At 38.2% G+C, this 25,238-nt stretch overlaps 1 pseudogene; it reads left to right on the top strand.

Annotated features, from left to right (window-relative positions):
- Positions 1 to 12,413: 12,413 nt before the first annotated feature.
- Positions 12,414 to 23,791, top strand: LOC138405536 (tissue factor-like; annotated as a pseudogene).
- Positions 23,792 to 25,238: the final 1,447 nt, after the last annotated feature.

Genomic DNA, 25,238 nt, shown 5'->3' on the forward strand with positions numbered 1-25,238 from the left:
CTCTTGATATGGTCTAGATTTGCCACTGCCTGTTTATATCTTTGAATGACTTCAATTTTTGATATTTTATATTTCATGTTGAATGCTGTTTGCACTGGGGATAAGAGGGAAAAGCTATTTCAATTCTCTGTACTTCCTGCACATATGGCATTATTGATCATAAAGTTGACTTGACTTGAACACTGATAAAGTTGACTCAAGATGTTGAATCTTGGAAAAACTGTTGTGATCCGTGGTCAATGACCTCCATCTAGTGGACGGAAAAAACCATTGCACCCACCTAATCAAGTCACAATCCCCATTATTCCTACACTCACAAACCATTAAAAATCAATGATTTTGAGTGCAAATCCAATGGAAATGCAGTCAGTGGAAACCAAAGACTATCGTTAGCAGAAGTCAAGTGTTTTAGTGTTTCATCTTGGACACGGCCTTTGTTATTTGTCTGTAGCCATGTCCAAACTATTCCATAAAGGGCTGAGTGGCTGAATGTTTTCTTGCCAATTCAAGATTCAACAATTTTTACTGTCCAATACACACGAGAACACACGTTCCCCTGTGAATTGAAATTCTTGTGCTGTCCTTTCTGGAAAACCAGCCGACCAAAATTGACATTCAAATACAATATTGACATCAAATACAATAAGAATATGAAACATGTTTAAGAGTAAGGTGAAAACAAGGGTAATGAGGTGAATAGGGTGAGGATTTTGCAAAACTGAGCAGTGCAAATGTATGCAATGTAAATGTAAACTGTGCAAGTGGAGATAGTTTAATAATGGAGGCAGCTCTCCTGTGAACCCTGCCTGCGGTGGTAAATGTGAGTGAGTTCTTGATGATTTTTTCTGCTGTCTTCACCACTCTCTGCAGGCGTTTGCGGTCCATAGTAAATGTGCTGTCGTACCACACGGTGATGCAGCTGGTCAATATGCTCTCTATGATGCAGCTGTAGAAGTTGCTGAGGATCTTAGGAGTCATCCCAAACTTCCTCAGCCTCCTCAAGAAGTACAGCCGCTGTTGAGCCTTCATGACTAGCTGTGTGGCGTTTAATGTCCAGGTGAGGTCGTCACTGAAGTGGACCCCGAGGTATTTAAAGCTGAAATGATTGAAGCAGCAGCAGCAGCACAACTGACACATATTACTACTATCTCACCAGTTACAGTTAAAGCTGTAAAGTTACCCAGATTAACTTCATTATTTTCATTTAGTCAATCCAAACAGTAAAGTGGACAGAATGCATTTTGTTGATTCTACAAATTTTAGCAGGGAGATAACACAATTTCTATGCCAAGATAGAAACAACAATAAGTTTTCACAACTAATATTCAGCAATGAGATGGTCATGATCACCCATGGGCATCATGTAAGAAAACCAAAATACAAATACAAAGTAGAAAAGATAAACCATAGTCTTTTACAAATTTGGGTAAATAACCAAGAATTAAGAATAGCCTTGTCCATGCCTACAATATGAAGAGCCACAGTGAAGGTAGAGGTAATGAGGTAGGATAGTAATCAAAGGAAATATCGTGTTTCAGGGCCATTCTGCACCCATCAATTAAACCTCAAATGAAACCATTTGTTACATTCACAGACTGACATTTCTACAGATAATTACATCTTGATGCCATACAATATAATATGGTTTACGGCAAACAAAAGAGAAGTACTTAAATGTCTCAGAGAAACATTGTCTGAACCATAGACTGTATATAAAGAGGTCTGAACCCAGTTATCTTGCATGGCTTAAGCCTGGCCCCCAGCTTTACTGTGGGGAACCTTGGAGTTACATGAAAACAAGCCTCTGGGACAGCCTTCTTCCACCTACAAAATATGAAAATGAGAAACATCTCGTCTCAAAGAATGCTGAAAAAGTAGTCCATGCATTTGTTACCTGTCGACCGCTTGGGGAATTCTGTGAAAGAATAAAAATGTTGTGGCTTGTTCAGATGTGTTTTACTCACTGCAGAGTGGGGAGAGACATCACACAAGGCGGTACAATTCTTTCTAATGGACAACATTCAGAGTTTAGGTTTTTGTATCATCACTTAAATGGATAGTTCAACGCAAAAAGAAAATTCACTCATTATCTACTCATCTCTTTGCCGATGGAGGGGTCTCTGTGAAAATAAATGTGAATACAACTCCAGGAACTCCTGGACAGGCTAATTTATTATACAATTATGCTCCAATCATTCACTAAGTCATGTGATAAACACCTTCACCACCCCTGCTGATGTGGCATATCTGTATGCATTGGGGGTTCAAGTAAATTGAATTCACACTGTGATGTGAGAGCTTGTGAATGGTTTGTATTTATATAGCACCTTTCTAGTCTTGATGATCACTCAAAGCACTTTACAATACAGTTTGCAATTCACCCATTCACACATTCATACAGTTTTTTTTTCAATGAAGGGCAATTTGGGGTTCAGCATCTTGCCTAGGTATACTTGCTTGTGTGTCTTGTGTTGCAAGATCCTGCTTTGGCTGGAGCTGGGGGCCATCAGTGAAGTAGAGGTAGCTGGCCACTGCCTCATATAATAATAGCCATGCTCATCCTGCCATTCAGATGAGTTTTGATTTCTGTAGCATTAATTTGATCTTGTTTTGGTCTGGAATTCAGTTCCTGTCAGCCTTATCAGTTGAATTTCTTTTTTGTTTTAGTTCTTTGAAAATTACTTTTTGTTAGAAAAATCTGATCCATCATGTGTCTTCCCTTATTTAGTGCCAGATGACTCTGATGCGCCAAACCAAGTTATAAATTGCCTGTGAAAATAAAACTGAAAATCTTGTAATGTTCAAGGACAAAAGATTATCGGCAAAGTTGGAGCAGAAAAACAAATCAAAAATAAAGAACCTGGGTGTTACTCAGGACTAGATTTTAATCCACACATAAACAATGTCACAAAGATTGCCTTTTATCATTTAAGAAACATTGCAAGAGTAAGACTGTACCTCACTTTGGAAACTGCCAAAAAGTTGATTCATGCTTTTATACTTTCTCGCCTGGACTACTGTAATGCACTATATTCAGGATTACCGAAAAAATCCATCGATCGCCTACAGTTTTTGCAAAATTCAGCAGCCATGGTTTTAATGAGAAATAGGAAAAGATTCCATATTACTCTTATTTTAGTGTCTTTACACTGGATTCTAGCATCACTGAGGATTGATTTTAAAATTATTTTGCTTGTTTTTAATTCTCTTAATGGTACAGCACCGTCATACATCTCTGACTGTTTATGGGAATATGTTACGAATCATTCCCTCAGGTCGTCTACAGCTGGCTTGCTCAATGTCCCCAAAACAAACTATAAAAGGTTTGGGGAAGCAGCTTTCTCTTGCTTCTCTTTCCTATGCTATGCTATCCAAAGGTTTGGAACAAACTCCCACCACACATCAGACATGCTTCTTCTGTTGATAGTTTTAAGAAACAACTCAAGACTTGTTGCTATGATAATACATTTTAGCTGCATTTTATGTATAAATACATTTATTATTATTATTGTTATGGTCTCAGCCAGCCAGGCCATAACAACATGTAATCAGGAAAGCTGTCTCAAAAGCCATCCTCCTGGGAAAGTAGATACAGTAAACACAAAGATCGATGTCATGAAGAAAAGCAGGAACTTGAAAGGTGCATAAAAATATCAAAAGAAATAGAGAAAACAACAACAATTTTCTTCTACAACTCCCAACATGCACTGAACTGTGCCTGTGGCCCCATATTTTTATCATATTACTTCATGTAACTAAAGTCCATTGTTTGTGCTTCCATCTCTCTATCTCTCTCCCTCTCTCTCCAAATTTCACTACTAATACTACCACCATATTATGATTATGATGATGATGATAAACTGTTATTATTAATAATATAATTGCATCTCAATGTATCACTATTCATTATATTTATATTTTTATGACAACAACAGTCTCTCTCTGTCTCTCTCTTCTCTCCCCTCTTATCCACTCATCTCTCCTCTCCTCCATTATTCTCCTCTAGTCAAGGCAGATGGGCGCCCACACTGATTCCAGAAACTTGTTGTAGTCACTCACTCATAGTAAACTCACTTGAATACTATAATAATAATAATAATATTGATACTACTAATACACTTTATTCATATAGCACTTTAAAAAACGGAAGTGCTTTGACTGAAAAGCAAGCAAAGTAAATACAAACTTGAACAAATAAAAGCAGTAATATGACAATCAAATATTAATTTGGTCCAATTTTGAGTGAAAATGGCAGAGCAGATGTTTTGGTTGCAAACCTAACAATGCTCTACTTGGCTCTACTATTGCTCTACTACTTACTTGTATGCAAGTAGAGCTATATTTTATCCTGCACATTGAGGCCTCCATCATGAAATACAATGCACAACAAAAGACATAAAACAGTTTGTATTTTGTTACATGTGTCAAACATTACATACAGTACAAAATACTATGAATATATCTTAATATATACACATTTCACTTAATAGTAACATGCCATCGCCCAAAGATATCAGTAATCATATCTTCAGTTTTAGAGCATGCCATTACTTCTGACTATACGTGTTGGCAGCTCTGTGCAGTAAACACATTTCCCGTTAGTCTGCATGAAGGTGACTGTCATCTTATGCTCAGTGACCTGGAAGTAAGCCACGCCTCCTATTGTGTGATTGACAGGACTGGAGTAGAGCTGCCAGGACTGAGGAACACTGTCCTTGTGAGTGGTGTCAGGATCGCTGACCACCCCACTCCCACTGACTACATATGAGCTCCCATCATCCTCTCTGATGAACTGTTAAAAGTACAGAGACAGACAGCATTAAAGGCATCAATGTTGTGCTCAATTAGACCAAGATACAGCGACAAAATTCATTAAAGGTTCAGTGTGTAAGATTTAGGTGAAAGGGAGCAGAAAGTGAATACAAAGCAATCCTAGTGATGTTTTCACTAGTGTGTTTTATCTAAATTGTATGATTGTTGTTTTCTTAGAATGAGCCATCTATATTTAAATACTTTATATTTACATGGGGAGCAGGTCCTCTCTACAGAGGCCGCCATGTTTTTACAGTAGTAAAAACTGGACAAACTAAACGCCTCTTGAGTTTTTATGACAAGTGAAGGCTGCCACAGGTTCTCTTTCATGTTTGGAAGAGGAGGGTAAGATGAGGGGTATTCAGCTGCAACATGAAGCTGCACAGTATAAGTAGGAAGTATAATTCAGGAAAACTTTCTCATAAACCGTTCCTGGCAGAGGCCGTCCACAAAGAGCCCAGTTCTGCCGGAGGTTTCTTACACCTGGGAGTTTTTCCTCCCCGCTGTTGCTCATGCTTGCTCGGTGTGGAACAAGTTGGATTTTGTGTTTCTTCTTGGACTTGGACTTTTGTGCAGCACCCTTAGACAACTGCTTGTTGTGATACCGTGCTATATAAATTTGAAATTTGAAATATTCAATTACTCACAAATCTATCTCTCTATATATATTTTTTCTTATTAATGAGCTGATTGTGGGCATTTTGAATGCCCATTCAGATATTGCTGCAATCTCATCCAGCCAGTCGTGCGGTTGTGATCAAATTTGAAATCCTTTCTCCTCTCTCCGGCAGTCAGCTGTCATTAGTGATCCGCTGTAACTCCCCTTCAACCCAATCTCCTCCGGTTTAATCCGAAGCCATGGTCCAGTCCAGCAGAGTCATTCATAATTATTTCTCCATCAACCCCTCTGATGCCAATGACATCACATAGGGGTCAAAATGCCAAAAGTCTTAATTGCATAGAAATAAAAAAAAATATTCAACTGTCAAGTTAAAGTCTCTCCTGATTTAACTGTTCTCATATCAACCACTTGTTTCCAATCTTACTTCATTGTAGGGCTTTATGCAGCACATTGATTCCCTCTTACACTGACACACACATATTGACAATCAACACATCTGTATGCTTAGACTGCAACACTCACATTGCACAGTAGATTCCGCTTGCTCCAACGTGTTTTACAGAGACACAGATAACTTCATAATGTTGAGGTAATTATAAAATTAAATATAAAACCATATCATACAAGTGGTAGATGAAGTTACCAGATATTCCATCACAGTGTATCATTCTATGGTATTGTTTCCATCTTTTCAATCCCCCCTCCCTTTCTGCTTCTGTTGTGCAGTGACTTTAGTTTTTTTACGGTCATTTTGTGCCATACAGACTTGCATAGTGAAGATAAGGCTTACAGTGTACCATTCTTAAGGCTGTCTTTACTCAGTAGCCATCACATTGTGCAATCATTTACGTTATTGAGATAAGTTGAAGCCAATTGTTGGACTGTAAGTTATACTACTGCAGGAAAAACAAATGCTCATCTTCCTGGAACAATATGTCAACACTGTGCTCATATAAAATAAATAAGATTTCATCTTTATGACAAATTATATTGACCAGTAATATCCGTTGAAACAAAGTATCATTTAACCCAATAACTATCTGGATGGTTTCTAATTTTTGGAAATGTATAAAACCTGTGACATGCCAGTCTTGGTGCCAGAAAATGATGCCAACTAGCTTTGAACTATCAACAAGTACAGTCTTTGTAGCACCCACTAGTGAATGCCACCTCCTGTACAGAGAGGGGCAATCTTGCACATGCTCTTCTCAAACACATTGTGATAAGTGGGATATGAAAAAGAATAAATAACTGTCAAAGAGACAGACAGACAAATAACAACACACTGAGATACACTTCCTTGATGTGTATCATTTACACATGATATTTTTTATGATTGAGCGTGCACTCACTTACATACCTGCAGATTGTGGTCATGGCCAGACAAGTACACAGTGACTCTGTATTTCTTCAGCAGGGGCCTCAGTCTGTTGACCAGACAGGATGTTGGTCCGTGATGGCCGATGGACCAGACAGGATAATGACCAGCCACCACAACATAGGCTGATCTGACACATGTCATACATACTGGCACTTCAGTTAAAAGGCAACAACAGAACAAAATGTAACTGTATCACATCTTAGAGAACAACCACAGCTCTGTCTCATTTGCTTCTGTTTCTGTATGTTAATTGAAAGTGGCATGATGATGCAGAAATCGTTTGTATTTAGTGCCGTGCAAAAATATTATAATTAATAACATGCATAATACAATCATGCACATAGCAATGACTCCAAACATATAGCCTTATAAAGATTTATCAAGAACTATCTTCACAGATAAGAGAAACAAATAGCTCTTCACATCATCAAGTTATTTTTTGACAGCATGACGTAACAGAGGAATGTTTTTCGAGCAATGTTGCAGATCATCAAACACATTTTAATATAAGGTAAAGACAATGTGAGTATATCATTGGATTTATTGAAAGGAAAGAGTTAATCTAAATCCCCCATTAAAAGGTAATCCACCCCAAAACCTAAATACTGTTCTATTTGCAATAACTTTAAGTCTTTTACATCCCTGTGGAGGAATTTTTGAACCATTGCCATTGCAGGACTTTTTAAAATCCAGCACATAGGTTTTTGAGCATGAACTGTACATTCATGCTGTACTCTAAAGTCTTGCCACAGCATCATAACCGGGTTCAAGTTGAGAGCTAACATTTGGTGTTTGTCCTGATGCCTATGTAAGTACGTGCTCAGGACATTATGTGTTGCTCTACAAATTGTTTGGAGTGTCCAGGCAGTTGTTATTGACAGTTTGCTACTGCATGGCGTGAGTTTGGTTGCTTTGCAGCTTGTTTTTTCGAATTTAACTGTTGCTTGTGGGTATCGTTGTGTTATTGTGAAGTTGTGGTCTCCCTGTTGTTAAAAAAAATCCACTGTGTGTGTGTATGTGTGTGCAGAGGTGATAAAAGCACACACATTCTGTACTCAAGTAGAGGTACAGATACTTGTATTAAAAATAAAGAAGTTTAACCACTTTTTCGGCTTCTTTAACCAAGTAAAAGTATAAAAGTACAGGTTCTGAAATGTACTTTGACTTCTTTAACTGAACTACTCTTACTTCAAATAAAGTAAAGAACAATTCACTTAAACGGAGGGTTAAAGCAAAGATTTTTGAGCATGAAAAACTGTCCACAAGAAAATGAGTACAATGTATTGAATGAAGTATTTTCTTAAAAGGTCCAGTGTATAAGACTTAGGAGAAAGTGATCTATTGGCAAGAATTGAATATAAAATAATCCACCAGTGGGCAATCGTCAAAATTGTACAGATTGAACAGAATGGGCCCTGCTAGATTTAAATACTTTATATTTACATCAGGAGCGCGTCCAAACTGGACAAACTAAAGCTTTTGAGTTTTTATGTCAGCTGAAGTTCACCACAGGTTCTACTACCCACCTCTGAGAGTGTTTATGTACATATGATATTCATTAGCGATATTCACTGCCACTAGATGTCGCACTAGCAGCAGTATCTCAAACCATAGCAAATGTGGAGGTAATCCTGTAATTCTCCATTTACTTTATTTAAATCTCAATAGGTATATGTTTATATCAGTGATGTAAGTGTGGATATTTCAGTGGATAAGATGCATGGTGCTAAAAAGGGAACATTTTTATTAAGAGCACCTGCTGAAATGCAGAAATTAGACTTTTTTTCTTTTAAGTTTTTCTTTGCCCAAACAACACCTAGCATAATATAAGGAGATTCACTTGGGGGTTGGGGGTTTACAGATAGCAAGTGGCTGATCCCTTATTCAGTAGAACATGTACTTGTACAATGTAACTTGTACAATGCTCAATGATATAGATATCCATTCCAGATTTCTGCAACATACCTTGTAATTTTATCCATAATTAATTATGAAAATAAATCCAGTTTATGATTTGTGATATATGACAATTTGATTGTGACTGATCACAATTCAAGGTCAGCTTTAATTTGCCTCAATTCGAGATACCTTCAATTAAGTTTAAAGTGAGAATGTCATTGTGGAAATCCTGAACTTAAATAGTGACTAATGAAGCATTGTGTTAGTTCATGCAGGACACGGAGTCATGTGCTCAGCTACCGATAGGTTCATGGGTGCTCGTCAGTCACTCACCAATCACAGCCCATTCTCTCACCAAAGCGGTCCCTTTAAATACGACCTCATCCTCACTGATCCCTGCTCAGCTATAACACTTTTAGCACTGTAATGGAAATGTTACATTTGTGTATGTATAATTGCATGAGCAGACATGTACTGTATGTCGAGGACCAACAAATTGTTAATCTAAAAGTGCAACTTTAAGGTTTACGATGGTGGCTTAAGAGACTTGAGTTTTATGGCCTCGAGAAACCACAACTTTATGGTATCTCGTTGTATCTCTGATTGGGATCAAACAACTGGGATCTCACGGGGGGGGGGGGTCATCCACAGAACATGTAAACAAAAGGACAGGATGTCTCCTCCACTGAGTGAAACTACAGAAGGGTAATATATACCTTTGCATGCTTAGTGGGAGGGGGCTGTGAGTTATAAGAACACAGATTCTCCTATGTTCTTTGCTCATTTGTGCATGTCAATCAGGTGACGTGTACTAATGAGTCCATCTGCAGATTCTGAATTAAAATTAGATAAAGAAGTGTTTGACATTTGCTTGTTTCACAGAAATTGCCACCACAGCTCAGAGTACAAACACGGTTGTGGTAAATCATCTTAACCAAAGTACCTTGCCTGCTACGCCCACTGGGGGGTTCTGCATATGTTCCCTGTTTTATCTTAGCACGCTGCTCGGCTAACCAGGGAACATCCAAAGAATGGAGCCTTCAGCGCCAATCATAACTGTGTCCCCATTTGCAACAAATGGGTAAATCATAACAAAGGGTTCCTGACTGAACTCGGAATTAAATGGTTAATATCTGAAACTATAATAGTTCAACTGAATTGTAGATATCTAATGTTATTTTAATGCTACCATTACCTGTCTTGACATGTACTGTAGATGCGTGAGAGAGTGTCTGAGCCAGGGACAGTAGACATCACTGAGGTTCCATCAATAAGGTGAGTATTGAAACACATGATATTCTACAATATACTGTGAAGTAGATTCTCAGAAAGTTACAGAAATTTGTGGGGGAAAATTGTTTGCATATGCTATGAATGTCATGTTAATTTCTGACACTCAGTTCACATTTATAGAGTTGGCTTGTTTTGTCAAGAAATCATCCATGTAAAATAAAAGAACATGGAACAAATTATTTATCATGTATTGCTATATTTATTTCTTTACCATTTTCACATTCAGTATGGCCAGAGGCATTATGTTTTCAAGTTGTCCATCCATCTGTCTGTCCCATTCATGTGAATGCGATATCTCATGAACAACTACGTTATATTAGTCAAAGGTCAAAAGGTCAAGCTCACATAACTTTGCATTGTTTTGAATACAATTTATCAAGATTGTCCAAAGGAAATATCATTACATGTGGCACAAACATTCATTTGGACTCAATCAAGTTGTCAAAGATCAAATGGCAAGGTCACTAGCACCTCACAAAGCACACTTCTTGCCTTGTATATGCGATATATATCCAAAATGCCTTCAGGGAATTCTTTCATATTTGGCACAAACATTCACATGAATTTGGATTTCATTTTGGTAGCCAAATGTCACAGTGTTCTCACAAAGTATGTTAATATGTTTCCTTAAAATGATATATCAAGATCAGCCTATGGGAATGTCGTCAAACTTGGTAAAAATATTAACTTCAATTCAAAGATGAAGGATTTTATTCCCTTCGAAGTTAAAGGTCAGCGTAACGCCACTGTCAATGTGATATGTTAGGACTGTCAGAAGGGAAATGTCATTATATCTGGTAACTTGGACTGCTTGAGGGAATTTCTTATCAACGCTACATGAGTTGTCACTTGGATTTCAGCCCTCTAGCTGGTCAGGGGCCTAAACAGGGTTCGCAGCCTCTTGGTTCTGGAGATTTTTGGGAAAATTACGATCCCTTTCGGGGCCTTCCCAAGGGCCTAGGAGCCCCAAATTTGACCCACTGGTCATGATGGGCTCTTTGAGCCTGCATTACTGATTTTCACCAAAACCGCAGAAGGTCCCAGGTGACCTTTGTGACCTTTGGTATCAATTAAGCCCATTTCTAAGGGCTCCATTTTCATAGCCGTACAGAGTACATATGGGTATGAGAGGGAAGAATGTTGATCGGGGGGCCTACGTGATCGCAAAGGTGTAACTTTCAAACAGTTTGAGGCTTATTTGGCTGAAATGAGGGGCCAGCATATACTAGGCATTGATAATGGGATTTACACTAACTTCTGATTCCCCTTTCATTATAGATTGCAATTTGACGGGCCTCCAGCAAATGCCAGAAAGCATGGAGAGGTTTGAAACCACAACAGGAGCCTTCTTTACAGAAAGCCCATCCACCTATTTCGGCCTGGTGTCCTCAGGCGCGAAAGAAAAAAAGTTGTAGCTGGTTGAATTAGGCAGTCAGACAGGTTCTGACACGTGTTGCTTTTGTGACACAAGGAATATTGTGCTTCACCAGCAAGTTAGCTGAAGTAGCAGAGTAACATTAAATTTCTCATATTCTAATACTTGAGCATATTCATGTTATGGTTATAATGTTTACTGTCAGTTGCAGCAGTTAGAGAACAGTATTTTTGTGTATTCTTGTGTTTTATTTTCAACAAGTTATTCTAACACCAGCAGCAGTAAGAGCAGGTGTAGTTACCAGAGGGATCCAGCAGAGGGAGCATGTAGCTTTTGAGGAACGTTAAGAGACACCTTGCTTACTCCCTTCAGTCATAATGCACATGATTTGAGAAAAGTTTGTGTCCATGTATTGTTCATTCAAATACTCCCTTTTTCAGGTATTAGTTCCTCATAGTAATGGTTAATATTTACCAGTGTGTTAGGTGAATGTGTATATGTGCTCAGGAAACTCAGCCCACAGTTAAAGGTTGGTAAGTGCATAATATGAAATGGAAAATATGTTCATGAAAGAAAAAAAAACATTATTTTTGAAAAGTCTACTGAATATATTGCAATAGTACTGTTCAATTAATTTTTGTTATTATCATCCCAACACCTATTCAATTCAATTCAATTTTATTTGTATAGCGCCAAATCATAATATACATTATCTCAAGGAGCTCTGTGGATGATGGGAGTTTCCCCTGCAGTCTAGACCTATAGCAGCTAAGGGATGGTTCAGGACTCACCTGATCCAGCAAGGCTTTATCAAAAAGGAATGTTTTAAGTTTAACCGTAAATGCACAGAAGCTGTCTGCCTGGTAGCTGAATGCTCTACCTCCTGTTCTACTCTTACAGACTCTTGGAACCACAAGAGAGCCTGTGTTTTGGGAATGAAAACACCCACTGTAGATGCTTGAGAGAGAGTCTGAGCCAGGGACAGTAAATATGGTTGAGGTTCCATCAATAAGGTGAGTAATAAAAAATGTGATACCTTACAATATACTGTGATGTTAACTGTGTTCTGAGAATGTTTTTGAAATCTGTGGGGATTTATGTAGATAACATTTATTTGACAACTTGTACCATTTCTATTTGGGGGGGCAATTTCACGGCTATGCTCAGTATTAAATTCTAAATCCACATTAAAAAATGGAGGAGTAAAAAAATATGAAAAGATGAGGAGGGAGGTTGATTTTCATGTGATTTTTATTGTGTTGTAGACTGGTTTGTTTTAAATGTCCCCCCAGGCAACATGCGTAACTTGTAGTGACTACAGTATCAGTATAGTGCCTGGAAAAGATAATTTTGGATACATGCCTCGAGCTGCAACTGACAACTGACACAGAAAGTAATGCATGTAAGACATATTGTCATCATCCACAGGGTCTCCTCCTGTGTCCTTTCACCTCCCCTCTATAATGTGTATACTGATGACTGCCGCAGCTGGCATGACAACAGATTACTTTTCAAATTTGCTGATGACTCTGTGACAGTCAGTCTCCTCCATGCAGATGAGAACAACCATGGTCCCATTGTGGATTGTGAATCTGTATTGGTGTGACTGTGCATTTTTACTACTAAATGTGACAAAAACCAAGGACATAAATTTTAGGCATCAGTCCTCAAACTCTTAGAATACTATCATCAAGGGACATTAAGTTTAAAGTGAGAATGTCATCGTAGAAATCCTGAACTTGAATTGTGACTAATGAAGCATTGTGTTAGTTCATGCAGAACACAGAGTCATATGCTCAGCTACCGATAGGTTTATGGGTGCTCGTCAGTCACGAACCAATCACAGCCCATTCTCTCACCAAAGTGGTCTCTTTAAATACGACCTCATCCTCACTGATCCCTGCTCAGCTCGAACACTTTTAGCACTGTAATGGAAATGTTACATTTGTGTATGTATAATTGCATGAGCAAAGATATATGTGGAGGACTGACCAAATGGTTGACCAAATTGTTAATCGAAAAGGGCAACTTTAAGGTTTACGATGGTGGCTTACTGACTGACTCCCAGCAGACCTCAGTTTACACACTGTCTCCTTCCATTAGACAGACAATCCCCATTCCCGCAGCTTGTCAATATTATTCAAAGGTTTATTGTAAAGTTGTTTAATGTTGTCAATAGATATTTAAGGACCCGTGACTTGCCAATTCATTTACATGAAATACTAAGATGACCACATCCTCTCTTAGAGGATGCAGGCTTATGCTCCTGGTAAATATGCCATAAGTAACAAGTTTGCAAAACAGGAAGTGCTGGATGACGCCCAGCCTCACAGGCCTTTGTCTTTGACATTTCCTCAATAGAATAACAGAAGAAATTTGAATATCCTTTTATCTTTCAACAACATAAAAAGAGAGGATGGCACAGTGTTAAATAAACATCTGCCCCCAGCTGGTAAATTTAAAGAGAACAATTAATCCTGATGACTTTGTGAGAATTATGGTGTTAGGTATCGATCTTCACATTTTATCGGAGGTGATCATTTTTGTCAGTGAATAATTACTTAAGAAAGAGTAATTGTTTTCTTATTGTCTTGAACTCTCCCTCAGCTCTCTCTCTCTTTCCAATTCATGTCCATCACTGTGGTGTAAAGGCAATTTCATTATTAACTGAACATAATAACAAATCCATGTTGCTGTTTAAACTCTGCAATAAATCTGCAGAAAGAGCATGGCCAGTGTAGTTCATTATGAAACCTTTCACTGAACTTCTCATCTCGGGACAGTAGCTCAGGTTGTCACTGCATATTTAAGCATTACACTGTGTTACTCAGAGGTGGCAAAGGTACTCACATTCTTTACTAAAGTAGAAATACAGATACTTGAGTAAAAAAAGACTCTGGTAAAAGTAAAAGTACTGATACAACTCCTTAACTCAAGTACAGGCTCTGAAATGTTCTCAAGTATATGAGTAAAAAGTAAAAATGAATTTTTAACTTCAATGATACACAATGCTTTTTCTAGGATATAGGATAGTTTTCCTCTTTTGGTATCAACCTACACAGAACTGGTACTGAGAAAAAAAATCACTGGACACACATCTAGTTTTGCTGCCAAATTTCAGACAGAATAATAAAGACTACAGGGAATAAATGGATGTGGAATGTGTTCGGGTTGATTAAGTCCCTGCCCTTTGTACACACCACCTGTCACTACCATAGATTGGATGGTTTAGTGAGGTCCTCTCTGTGTTGATGTGTTTTCTTATGTCGTGTTGTCATCCGTGGAGGTTGAAACAAGTAACGAGCCAGTTTTGAGAATTTAAGGAGTAGATACCTGAAAAATCTACTTAAGTACAGTAATGAAATATTTGTACTTTGTTACTTCCCACCTCTGGTTTTACTCATTTGATAAACTGATAGATGGATGAGACATTGGCTGTGAAAGGATATTCACTCTAAAGACCATTTGGAGAAACTTTCTAAAGCATTATTCAGATTCAGAAAATAAAAGTAGTCTGCAATTGGTTGATTATAGTAACAGGGACTTAAGGGATGTAAAGTGTCCCAGAAAGAGTTGTTGTTGGATTTGTCTGTACTGTATATTGAGATAAATACCTCTATTGTGTTGGGGGGGGAAGCAGAACCCTCAGAACCCAAACACACTTTGGCCCAATGGGCTGCAGTTGAAAAGGACTGCTGAAGATTATACACTGAAAATAAAAGGAAAATAAATCTCAGGTGGATCCAACAGTGTTTGACACCCAGATATACTGTATGGCTGCACCTCCCCCTTACCACTTTTTACACTTTGCACTTTTCCGTGTTGCATCTTCATTATAGCCCCTTGATAACATACCTCAAAATTTGAATAGAAGAAGAAAAAGAAGAATTACTTTTATTGTCATGAATACACTCTGTCACACTGTGAATTTCATTTTATTTTCATTTTATTTTATTTTATTTATTCATTTATTTTTTCTTATACAACTTATAGGTCCATTGTCTGTCTGTATATGTTGTTTCCATTGTTGTTGTTTGTTTGCACTATTTGTTGTTTGTTATAAGTTGTGTGTTATATATTACTTGCACATTTGGAGTATGGGGAAACGCAATTTGAATCCTCTGTGACCTGTTGCATTGTTTGGTTGACAATAAAGTTCACTGAGACTAAGACTAAAGAAGCAATGGACCACAGAGCCAAGTGAATGCTTGATTGCTGCACTGAAGTCAGTACTATAAAGGTAAGATTTTTTGGGGGGAGAAATTGAAATAGAATTACATAATTCACCAGGGTCTGGGAGCATTAAGCTTTTCTCTGGTATTTAAATTTAATCTCACCCATCAACACAGATCACTAAACTCTGCTGTTGTTGCTTTTCTTGACATGTGTGCGTGTGCAGGTATGTGTGCATGTGTTCCTGAAGCTTTATCCTGTGTAAACAGTTGGTGGACTCATTTAGTCATTTGGATTCAGTCCTTCCCTTCGGAGTGTTCCTTGGTATTCAAGCCACGGTGAAGTGTAATACAGCCAGGCCCCTCACTGCCAGGGGTGGGGGGGCTTGTCGGACTAGAAGGATAATGGGGCAGGGGGAGGAGCTCTGGCAAAGTGCCACATGTGCCAACTCCATGGGAAGAAAAACTGCCGTCTACATTAAACAACCACTGTCTCTGCTTTGAAATTTGCTACAAATCATTGACAGTCCTTCCTAATCATCTCACAAAGCTATAGTGTTGTACATGCATTCCAACCTTCCTGCTGCTAGTTTCACTTGATTTAATCTGCATGTGAAACTGAATTTGCAGAGATTTTATTACAGTTACATTGTTGAACAGGTTACCGTGTGTGGTGAAGTAATGTAGTAGTAAGACTGATTTGAAAAGGCTGGCCACCCTGTACATATGAGAGCAAAGACAAACAACAGAGGGCTTCCCTTTCAGTAACGTGGAATATTAACTGTGGTTAACACAGTATAAACCTCTCTATTAACATACCACAGTCCAAACTCACTCTCAGTGTCTCTGTATGTCTGGAAGCATAACTCTAAACCACTCAGTCTATGAATAGACCTCCAGATCACCCACTTGAGCTCTTAGTGGAAGTCCTGACTAATGTCCTCTGCAGAGACATGATGATGCCATCGACCTGGTCAGAGCTTGTAAGCTTCTAGAATATTTAGGTTCTCTCACGCTGTAGTAAGGGTTGTATGGTCAACATACCATCGGGAAGCATGTCATCCATTCCATTCCCACTATGACGACACTGAACCTACTATACCTCTCGGTTTGAGTCACATTACCAACATCTTTGTGTCTGTTGAACATTGACCAACCAAATTAAAATTTTTATAAATCTGTCATGAAACATATTCACCACCTGTTACATCTTTTTAAAACTTCTTGTGGTAATTAAAATAATAAGCAAATATATGAATATTGAGCCAAATGAAAAACTCATTTTGAGATAAATAAGTCTAATGAATTATTTTGCATACAATAAATACTGGGGGGAAACTATTGTGTTGTTTATCACAAACCACCTTTTTTAAAAAAAAACCTGGATTTGTTTTTTTAAACAGTGGAATATAATAGCATCTGATATGTTCCTGGTCGAACTCAAGTGTAATAGTTTCGTCAACTTGGAAAATACATATGATTGAATTATTAACACTTGGAAACTTAATTCAATCACAAGATTGAATCATGTTATTGAACATTACACCGCAACAGTGTCACTAAAAATAACAAGTCAACCATTACAAGGTTGCAATATGTAAGTTTTTGCATGTGCCTGATTATTTGATCTCTTTTGTCTGTGAGGGTTGTAGAGCAGCGTGGAATGAATGTTGAACTGTTGAATACTGAAGAAGAGTTCAGGTGTTGGTAGCAGAAATATTCACAGAAACCACTGCGACTCAGGTGGACTATTGTTTAACGTTGGCCTATAAACTGTCTCTCACCTTCACAGAACAAGAAAACTTGTTATATCAGGCCTTTTGTATTGAGGTAATAGAAGCCCTTAATTTGGAGCATGCATTGTAATTTGAGGACTTTGTTGCAACAATGGTTTTTCTGAAATCAGCCTCAGTGACTTACTTGGAATTTGTTACAGATGTTCCATGTTTCTTTCTTTCACTTGATTTCAAAGAATCTGCCAGGTGAAGTGAGAGAATGAATGAATGAATAGAGCTGATTTCATAGCTGTGATTGGTTGGTGTCCAATAATTATATGCTGACTGACTGTAATGGAAATTTTACATTTGTGAATGTGTAATTGCATGAGCAGACATGTATGTGGATGACTGACCAAATGGTTCACCAAATTGTTTATCTGAAAGGGCAACCTTAAGGTTTACGATGGTGGCTTAAGAGACTTGAGTTGTATGGCCCCGAGAAACCAAAACTTTATGGTGTCTCATGGTATCTCTGATTGGGATCTCACACCTGGGGTCTCACAGGGGGGTCATCCACAGAACATGTAAACAAATGGACAGGACGTCTCCTCCACTGAGTGAAACTACAGGAGGGTAATAAATACCTTTGAATGCTTAGTGGGAGGGGGCAGAGAGTTATAAGAACACAGATTCTCCTATGTTCTTTGCTCATTTGTGCATGTCATTCAGGTGATGTGTACTGATGAGTCCATCTGCAGATGCTGAATTAAACTTTCAGAAAGAAGTGTTTGACTTTGTGCTTGTTTCACAGAAATTGCCACCACACTGACCAAAACGTCGAAATAATAATAACAATAACAACAACAATAATAATAATAATAACAATAATATGAATAACAATAATAACTAATAATACATCAGTAAGGTTGATTGCGTGGCGGATGACCTCAGCAGGACAGCATGCTGTATAGTAATTTGCAATACTGTGGCTGTGTCAGTCTGGTGACGCCACGGCCGGACGCTCCATATTTGGCTATGCCCCGCTTGTTGCTAAAACCACTGGTTTCCAGCAAGAGAGTCAGACGATCGACAGACTGCACAGGGTACTCGCTCAGTAGCAGCACAGACACAGAACAGAACCTTTAGGAATACATCAGAGGAGATGATGTCAGTCACAGCAGCTCTCGTCTCTACACTCTTCTTTCTCTCCACACGCTCCGCCTCAGGTGAGTCCACGCTGCTCGCCCTTCATTCCACGCGTTCTCTCAAATGACCTTAAAGTCAAATTGTAGTAGCGCGACATATGATATGTACATACAATATCAAATACTATGATTCTCTGTGTGGAGCAGTTTGTTTTGTAGTATTGTGAGTGTGAAAATGTAAATGTATAGCAAATGTAAAGTTGGATTCACATGAACAGATCTACATGAACAGGTCACTGGAGGAGCAGCATACAGTCATTCGTTTAGTGTTTATGTTTAGATTTCCGGCACACATAGAAATACTCTTTACATGTCTTATAGAGTTTTCAGTACAAGTCACTACACACTTTGCAGGATTAATATTTGAAAAAAAATGTTTGAACACCAGTGGACACTCGTGCTTAATAGGCTGTAAATCACATTTAAGAATTTAAGATTACCTGTAACAATTTAATGTTGAGGCATTTGTTAGTACCTAAAACATTATGTAACATGAGGGGGGGGGGGGGGGGGGGACTGCTGTTTCTTCTCAGTATTTGCTCATACTGCGAAGAAACAGCAATGACTTACCACACTGTATATAGCTGTTGTTAATAAGAAATGACTGAATGACTGATCTGACTCAGGTAAGGTAAGGTAACAGACTGCTGATATAAAAACAGCCCTTCTCTTATGTTCTTTGGGCGCCACACTTTCTACTGCTGCTTTGTAATCATAAAAACCACACATTTGTGGTTGTGACAGAACAGTCAGTCCAATAAAATATAGGACCAAGGATATTTTACACTGACAATCGCAATGTGCTCTATTCACAACATTATCTTATCTCACTGACAAAGTGCTGTATCTGAACTTGTGGCTTTTTTAATTATTTCTGGTCCACAGTGCCTCATTTGTGCAAAGCTTTTTTCTCTCTAATGAATGTGTGTAGTCCTACATATTGTGACGGGCCTCAATTAAGGTGTTAAGTGTTTATTACTTAAAAGTGTAGTTTAGTGTTAAATAGTGTTCAGTGTGTAGAATTTTGTGATATCTAGTGTTGAAATTGCATTTTGCAACTGATTACCCCTCACCTCACGCTCTCCTTCCAAACATGAAAAAGAAACTGAAGCAGCCTTTAATTGTCATGAAAACTCAAAAGGTGTTTAGTTTGTTCAGTCTGGACTAATGTAAAAAACATAGTGGCCTCTGTAGAGAGGGTCCCCTCGAAGTATTTAAATTTAAAGGGCCTTTTCTGGGGTAAGGAAACTACAATTCATACAATTTAGATGAAATAAACTAGTGAAAACATTATGAGAATTATTCTACATTAAATAATAGTTCCCTTTCACTTAAATCTTACACACTGGGCCTTTAATAGTTTAAAACTTATGGCACTAAGGCCCTATCACTGTGTGACAGTCCCCTGTACAGCTCACCTATGGAAATTACTTGTATAAGTTAATAAAGTATATAAAACACCTTTGGTGTATTGTTTTCTTTCATAATGACAGGAGTCAACATTTGTGTGTCACTATAACCTTCATTTAAATCATGTTAGTATAGTATCTTACACAAATTGTCTAATTTTCCAGGCTCCTATCCCCAAGCACAAAATTGGAAATCAACCAACTTTAAAACCATTTTGTCCTGGGAACCAAAACCATCAGCCACTTACAGCTACACTGTGGAGTACTCTACGTAAGTACCTGCATCCGAACCCTCACCCTTTAACTCTTTTAACAAATGGCATTTAATTCCCAGAAACATTCATCTTGTCAGTGTGTCCACGGAAAGCAAATGCCCTCACACTTTCCCGCTATGTGACCTTGCAGGAATGAGTCTTTCCATTATTGATTCAGTAAAAGCTTTTACTGGAATGTATATTTTAGGCCAGAGCTCTTTAAATAGTAAGATAACTAAAAGACAATTGACCTTTGTGATTCAATAAGAGAAAAATGAAAGAGGCAAGAGCAATGTCAACAATCAAATAAAATTAACAAATGCCAACAGCTGCAAACAGCTCTTTCAGCTCATTGTTCCACAGTATATTCACATCAATGTTATTTTGCACAGATAATAAATTATTTATTTCTGACTGTATGCGTTATAAATGATACCCAGACTAGACAGACTTAAGACCTAATTTATTGCTCATCTGGTGTCTATTATAGACTAAATAAGACTATTTTCATCCATCATTCATGTCCATATGAAACTTGTCAAATTTTACAGGGTTTCAGGGAACAATCAGAGGACTCCTCACTGTATCCAGACCACAGAAACAGTGTGTGATCTGTCCAGCTCTCTGACTGACCTGAACGCCTACTACACAGCTGACGTCCTGTCCGAAACCCCGAGGGGGCCACCACTGACCTCATTGAGTCCCCTCACACCAGCACACCACGGTTCTGCCCCTACAAAGACAGTACGTTCTTCTGCTACACTCGTGAAGACTTTTTTCTAATTGACAAAACGTGTTGGAAATAACAGCTGTTAAATTGTCCCAGAGCCTGTCAGTGCTCCGGTCCTTCCCAATGACCTCTTGTTGCAGCTCAGCTCTGTCTTTCTCAAGCTGCTTTCTGACATGCACCGAACTCAGCAGTTCCTCAGTATATTTGCCAGAGGAGGTGCATGTGTGAATGCAAATGTCCAAGTGAGACGCTCCCCAGTTTTTGCAGACTTTCTCCTCCTGGCCTCCTAGTATAATGTCCGTAGAATTTCAGGAGAATTCTACGGAAGTGTATTGCATTCACTTGAAAAAAAAAAAAAAACAGTTTTTTCTGAGTAATTTATTTTTTGAATATTTTTTTCTGTTTTTCTGACAATTTTTTTTTTCTGTTTTTCGCAGTAATTCTTATCTGTTTTTCGGAGTAGTTTTTTTTCTGAATTTCTGAATTATCGAGATACTTCGAACTCCCTCGGAACCTCCAACCTGCAAGTGACTCCCATGGACCTATGGTGACTCCTGCCCGCACATACATGCCCCATCTCAGCAGATCTGAATGGGCTTTCCTTCTGAGCAACCGCAAAGTCCTCAGGTGCCTGCGTAGATTCGACAAACTAATGATAATACCATCTATATGACTTAAAGACAGGACTATCTCCCAGTGTCTTAAACCCAGATCAAAGTAAAACTTGATTAAACTAAACAAGCAGGTCATGTTTGTTTCCATTACATCTAGCTCTCAATAAAGGAATGAAAGCGTCTATTGTTTCAAATGCTCTCTAAACGCAGAAAAAAAAAAATAGTCCGAAAAACAGAAGAAAAATTACTCCAAAAAATAGGGGAAAAAAAGTGAGAAAAACTGAAAAAAATATTGATTTAGACATGCATTGTAAACAGAGTTTGTTTTTTTTTTCAAGTGAATGCAATGCGCTTCCATTCAATGTGAAAGCACTGTGAGAGAGAGTGTTTGTGTGTGTGTTGCTGTTGTGAACATGTCTGTGCAGAGAACCTCCTGTTGTGTTGTGCATGTTTGAAAGTCAGACTATGGGTAAACTCTGTAGCCAATATTGCTCACTTTACCTGTCATATCTAAAAATGGCTTCAGCGTTGTCAATGCTCACAATTTTTTGGCCTCTAATATAATTAAAATGGTAACTTCCATGAGAGATACAGTGGTGTACATGCACAGGTGACAGTCTCCCTCCCTTCTCCATAGCTGAGATAGGCAAACCTGACTTCAAGCTGGAGGTGATTGAAAGCCAAAAGAAAACCACCCTGTATGTGACTGACCCACTCACCGCCCTGTTTAAAGATGGCCACCAGCTAAACATCAGGGACATCTTTGCTGACCAGCTGCACTATAAAGTCACCTATCGGAAAAACAAAAGCACTGGAAAGGTGAGTAAAAGGAGACATCACGATATCGGTCTCAAACAGGCATACATTTTTACTCATTACATACTGCATGTTTTCCATTCTGTGTTTTCTGCAGAAAGCCCACATCTCTAAGACCAATTTAATAGAACTGACTGATCTGGACTTGCCTGTATGCCAGATGCGTCAGTGGAGAGCAACACACACAGCAGTAGTCTAGTCCTGACACTGAAGTTTTGGTGGCATTTACTTTTCATTGGTATTCTGTGTGAACTTACACACCAAATAAGACATTGTGAAGTATTTTTGCTCAAAACCAAGCATGCAGTTAAAATCTCTATAGCTTCTTGATGTCAACAGTGTTATTTTCTACATGAATAGACTGGAGCATCTAAATGGAATTGAAATGAAAGTTGTGCGAAAGGATGGAAACAGGATGTATCCCTATATACCCTGTTTTATTCGTGGCAAAGCAAAGAATCAGTTAAAGCCGGATCTGACAGGACACTGGGTGTATTGCTGTGTGTGTGTGTGTGTGGGTGTAGCTGAAAAAAAAGCAGACAATCGCAATGTCCCTTCTCGGGTTAAATAAAATGGTTGGCTGGTCTGGGAGTATGTCTAGATATACCACATGGCTCTCTTCAAAAGATGCAAGCATCATATGCAAATCAAAACTCGTAATTTAGTCATCTAAACATGGCACTGGTTTTTGTTATGTTGCTACGCACGGGTCCTTTATCTAAAACTCTCTAAGTTTTACATTAACTGGAGCTGGGGACCATCAGTGAAGTAGAGGTAGCTGGCCACTGCCTCATATAATAATAGCCATGCTCATCCTGCCATTCAGATGAGTTTTGATTTCTGTAGCATTAATTTGATCATGTTTTGGTCTGGAATTTAGTTCCTGTCAGCCTTATCAGTTGAATTTCTTTTTTGTTTTAGTTCTTTATAAATTACTTTTTGTTAGAAAAACCTGATCCATCATGTGTCTTCCCTTATTTAGTGCCAGATGACTCTGATGCGCCAAACCAAGTTATAAATTGCCTGTGAAAATAAAACTGAAAATCTTGTAATTGGTACTGATGTTCAAGGACAAAAGATTATCAGCAAAGTTGGAGCAGCAAAACAAATCAAAAATAAAGAACCTGGGTGTTGCTCAGGACTAGATTTTAATCCGCACATAAACAATGTCACAAAGATTGCCTTTTATCATTTAAGAAACATTGCAAGAGTAAGACTGTACCTCACTTTGGAAACTGCCAAAAAGTTCATTCATGCTTTTATACTTTCTCGCCTGGACTACTGTAATGCACTATATTCAGGATTACCGAAAAAATCCATCGTTAGCCTACAGCTTTTGCAAAATTCAGCAGCCATGGTTTTAATGAGAAATAGGAAAAGATTCCATATTACTCTTATTTTAGTGTCTTTACACTGGCTTCGAGCATCACTGAGGATTGATTTTAAAATTATTTTACTTGTTTTTAATTCTCTTAATGGTACAGCACCGTCATACATCTCTGACTGTTTATCGGAATATGTTACGAATCATTCCCTCAGGTTGTCTACAGCGGGCTTGCTCAATGTCCCCAAAACAAACTATAAAAGGTTTGGGGAAGCAGCAGGAAAGCTGTCTCAAAAGCCATCCTCCTGGGAAAGTAGATACAGTAAACACAAAGATCGATGTCATGAAGAAAAGCAGGAACTTGAAAGGTGCAAAAAAATATCAAAAGAAATAGAGAAAACAACAACAATTTTCTTCTACAACTCCCAACATGCACTGAACTGTGCTTGTGGCCCCATATTTTTCTCATATTACTTCATGTAACTAAAGTCCATTGTTTGTGCTTCCATCTCTCTCTCTCTCTCCCTCTCTCTCCAAATTTCACTACTAATACTACCACCATATTATGATTATGATGATGATGATAAACTGTTATTATTAATAATATAATTGCATCTCAATGTATCACTATTCATTATATTTATATTTTTATGACAACAGTCTCTCTCTGTCTCTCTCTCTCTCTTCTCTCCCCTCTTATCCATTCATCTCTCCTCTCCTCCATTATTCTCCTCTAGTCAAGGCAGATGGGCGCCCACACTGATTCCAGAAACTTGTTGTCGTCACTCACTCATAGTAAACTCACTTGAATACTATAATAATAATAATAATATTGATACTACTACTACTACTAGTAATACACTTTATTCATATAGCACTTTAAAAAAACGGAAGTGCTTTGACTGAAAAGCAAGCAAAGTAAATAAAAACTTGAACAAATAAAAGCAGTAATATGACAATCAAATATTAGTTTGGTCCAATTTTGAGTGAAAATGGCAGAGCAGATGTTTTGGTTGCAAACCTAACAATGCTCTACTTGGCTCTACTATTGCACTACTACTTACTTGTATGCAAGTAAAGCTATAATTCATCCTGCACATTGAGGCCTCCATCATGAAATACAATGCACAACAAAAGACATAAAACAGTTTATATTTTGTTACATGTGTAAAACATTACATACAGTACAAAATACTATGAATATACACATTTCACTTAATAGTAACATGCCATCGCCCAAAGATATCAGTAATCATATCTTCAGTTTTAGAGCATTCCATTACTTCTGACTATACGTTTTGGCAGCTCTGTGCGGTAAACACATTTCCCATTAGTCTGCATGAAGGTGACTGTCATCTTATGCTCAGTGACCTGGAAGTAAGCCACGCCTCCTATTGTGTGATTGACAGGACTGGAGTAGAGCTGCCAGGACTGAGGAACACTGTCCTTGTGAGTGGTGTCAGGATCGCTGACCACCCCACTCCCACTGACTACATATGAGCTCCCATCATCCTCTCTGATGAACTGTTAAAAATACAGAGACAGACAGCATTAAAGGCATCAATGTTGTGCTCAATTAGACCAAGATACAGCGACAAAATTCATTAAAGGTTC

The sequence above is a fragment of the Paralichthys olivaceus genome, chromosome 2 (assembly GCF_024713975.1).
Source record: "Paralichthys olivaceus isolate ysfri-2021 chromosome 2, ASM2471397v2, whole genome shotgun sequence".
In the NCBI taxonomy this organism is placed as follows: Eukaryota; Metazoa; Chordata; class Actinopteri; order Pleuronectiformes; family Paralichthyidae; genus Paralichthys; species Paralichthys olivaceus.